Below are 3,419 nucleotides of genomic sequence, written 5' to 3'. Positions count from 1 at the left end.
CGCACAGGCCGAACCACACCGGCATGACCGCCGCCGCGGCAGCGACGAAACTACTCAATGCCACCGAAAACGGCAAGCACAAGACTCCGCCGCCGGCGGGAACGTCGGCGCATCGCGAATCCGCCTGAATCTCGATGACTCTTGAGCGGAACATCGACCACGGAGGAGAGGGGAGAAATGCAGGCAAGGAATTTAAGTGTGGGAAGGAGCATTACCTTCAATCTGCAGGCGCTCCGGCGAAGACGCTCTGGTCCGGCGAGTCCCACCGACGGCCGCGAATGCCATCGACTCTTTCGCCTCCGCCTTTGCCTTCTCCTCTCGCCTTCTCTTCCAATCGACTGAACTGTGGGGTGGGTTGTGTGAGTAATGAAGTCGAGAGTAAATGGAACCGTGAGGGGAGGGGGGGCGAAGTGCGCGACGTGTTCGACGGCAACCGCAGTCGGGCGTGGCGTGCGGACGCAAAGCAGTTCCACTGCACGCCCCCAAGTGGCAATCGTTGACCGCGGGGAGGCAACCAGCGTGTGGACGAACTCTCTCACACACCACACATGCGACTTGTCCTACGTGGCACACAAAATCAGCCAAAACGTGCCAAGATTCATGCAGAAACTGCTGAACGGCGATGGAGGCGTGTGGTTGAGTTGGCTAAGTTGGCTAACGTGTGGGCGTTAGTGTTTCCGAAGAAAAATGCCTTTGAATGTATTGGCTCGTATGACCTTATCTCTACTATCTAAAAAGAACATAAGTTTCCTTTTCCTCCCAACTGGACCACGATCTTGCCGATTGTTCATCCTATCCCTTTTCTGATCTGTTTCTATCCCTACGTGTCCACATCAGTTTTCTCCTATCAAAAAAAACCGCTCAACCACCTTATCTTTTATATACTCCTAGAGAGAGAGTAGCACTATTTTAATCCCAGGATTAGAATAACTATTTGGATCACGGCGCGCCTATATATAGGGCCCGACGAGGTGTTCCTAAACTTCCAAAAACGCAAAACGGGAAACCTGGCCGGCCCATCAGACCCCTCCGACCGGTTTCATCCCCACGCCACGAACTTCCTCCCCACCCCCACCAAGCAACCGGAGCCGCCACCGCGCCCGCATGCCCGCCGGCCGTCGGCCGCCAGAGAAACCGCCTCCTCTCCCGCGCGCTCGCGGGCACCGGAGTCGCCGCCTCGCCCGCGTGGTCAACAGCCACGGGGCGCTCCAATCCCACCAGCGCGGTCACCGACCACGGCCCCAGTCGCCAGATCCTGCTGCTGTAGTCGGGGCCCCCTCCACCGGTTCCTTCCACTGCAGCTGACCTCTCCTTCGTGCTTCTTCCCCCACTGCCGCAGCCAACCCCACGTCCAACCGCCGCCGCGACATTGACGGGAGGTCGGAGATATCTACTTCAGTGGTGGAGACGGGGGGTGGGAAAGGGAGGAGCACGGTCCACGACGGAGGTCCGTCACGGTGATAGGGAAGAAGGCTGGCGGCAGGATCCGTCACGGCGGAGGTCCGTCATGCGTCGCTCTGTTTGTTCTTGGCGGTGGCGAGGCTCTCCCTGCCACCACGCAGCCTCCTCCCAGTGGGGCCCAACCGCCGCAGCAGTCAACACGTTCACCCCTGCCACCTCCGGCCGTTCAACTACACAGCCCCAGGACGTTCGCCGCCTCAGCCACCCGGTTCCCACTACTGCAGCGCCAGGACAAGGCCCATGTCCTTCTTCCAGGCTCATACTTTTGATTTCAGACTGTCCATCGTTATGCACCCAATTTATTCAGAGAGATGGTCAGTGATGCTTGCCATGCTATGCTACTACAGGTTAGGCAAGGCAAACTGTGATGAAACACACTCACATAGGTATTTGGTTCTGGAAATTGGTCTGAGTTTGGCAAAGACTGCTGCTCCATTCAGTACTCCATACTCATGAAGTAATTGTTTTTTTCATTGAGAGGCTCATGAAGTAGTTGTTGCTGTCACAGATCACACCTAATTGGCACCTCGGTGATCTCAGGGTCCAAGTTCGGTAAGTATTCAGTTCAGAAAGATTTGGTATACATAAATTTTGCACGAGTTAGTTGTGGATGGATCATTTGTCTATCAGATTTGGAATTGATACTTTGCTCATGTATATATGTGAATGAACCTTCTCTGTATCACTTAATCTAGTGCAAGCAGCACCATTTAAAATTAGGTTGCGGCCTTTCCCCCATCTCAACTTTTTTTACTTGCAACTATGGAATTTGGTCGTGGCTAGCAGCAAGAACAAGAAGAGACAGGTTTGCTGGAGTCTGCAATGCGACGAGCAGAACAATGCATGAGACAGGTTAGCTGGAGCCTGCAGGCTGCAGGCATGGTCGCCGAGCTGCTAATACTTTGGGGTCGCTCGTAATGTACTTGGCCGAATGCTACTACTGCTACAAACATGTGTATTATTTTTGGTAGCTCGCTTTTATATTTGTGTGCTAAAACTTTTGTCCGCTTCTTTCTGACTACTCCTACTCCAGAGTTAATCTAACTTGAACCCAAAACTGAACCTGAACCTGAACCTGAACTTCTCTAGTTGAGGCTGCTCCGTCCACTTGCTAGCTTCATATGCATAAGTAGACACCAGCTACACGGAGAAGAAAAGACAAGGAATAAATCGTGTAGTGTTTGTTACTTCTAGGAGATAAAACAGAGAGATAAAGACCAAAAGGAGTGGTGTAAAAACATGCACAACTTCTGTATAAAAGATTACTTGTTTGGAAAGTGCATACATTGTACTCTATGGTTTGCCCGTTCTTGCATATCCTTTTGTTATTGCGTGATGACCGTTGAGAATTTGAGATCATGATTCAAGTGTCACTTCGTAGTGCTAGTGCTAGTTGGATTCTATAAGAACAGTGCACAACATAAACTTTTTGTTGTTGTTGAGTGATGTGTGCTGATTTTACGGAGTCACACACGCACGCACGCGCACACAAAGTTTTGAAAACAAAAACTTCCCACGCTCAACAACCCAACCATTGTTGAGCGGTCCATGCATTTAGGAAAAATAGGTTTAAGATGACATTTAATTTTAGAATTGTTCGCTTGGAGTCTAGAAATAGGAAATTTAAAAAATTAGAACACTACTAAAAATGAAAATTAGTTGAAGTTCATGTGTGAAAAGCATGGAAGGTCAAACACACTAAAAACGCCGACTAAAAACTTTTATCAACAATTAACATAGAAAGTAAAAATACACTAGTGAAGCTTGAATGAGAAGCACAAATAAAGTCCACACTTACACTCCGTCAACGTTTGCATAAAAAAGTGGATTTTTTATGGGCAAACAAGAATCACCAAAGAAGAAAACAAGCATCTCCTAGAACAGTGTAAACTGTTGAAGTTCAAATTTAGTAAATTAGATAGTTCAAAGAAAGTGTTATGGGTGTACAAAATTTTTCT

At 49.3% G+C, this 3,419-nt stretch overlaps 1 long non-coding RNA gene across 1 annotated transcript; it reads left to right on the top strand.

Moving 5' to 3' along the window:
* The first annotated feature begins 1,005 nt into the window (after positions 1-1,005).
* LOC119322158 lies at positions 1,006-2,438 on the top strand. The gene is made up of 2 exons (XR_005155438.1): positions 1,006-1,847; positions 1,970-2,438. It is a non-coding gene; the product is annotated as an uncharacterized LOC119322158 (long non-coding RNA).
* Positions 2,439-3,419: the final 981 nt, after the last annotated feature.

The sequence above is a fragment of the Triticum dicoccoides genome, chromosome 6B, assembly GCF_002162155.2.
Source record: "Triticum dicoccoides isolate Atlit2015 ecotype Zavitan chromosome 6B, WEW_v2.0, whole genome shotgun sequence".
Lineage (NCBI taxonomy): Eukaryota > Viridiplantae > Streptophyta > Magnoliopsida > Poales > Poaceae > Triticum > Triticum dicoccoides.
The sequence above is the reverse complement of the archived record's forward strand: the minus strand, read 5'-3'. Positions and strand labels throughout refer to the sequence as shown.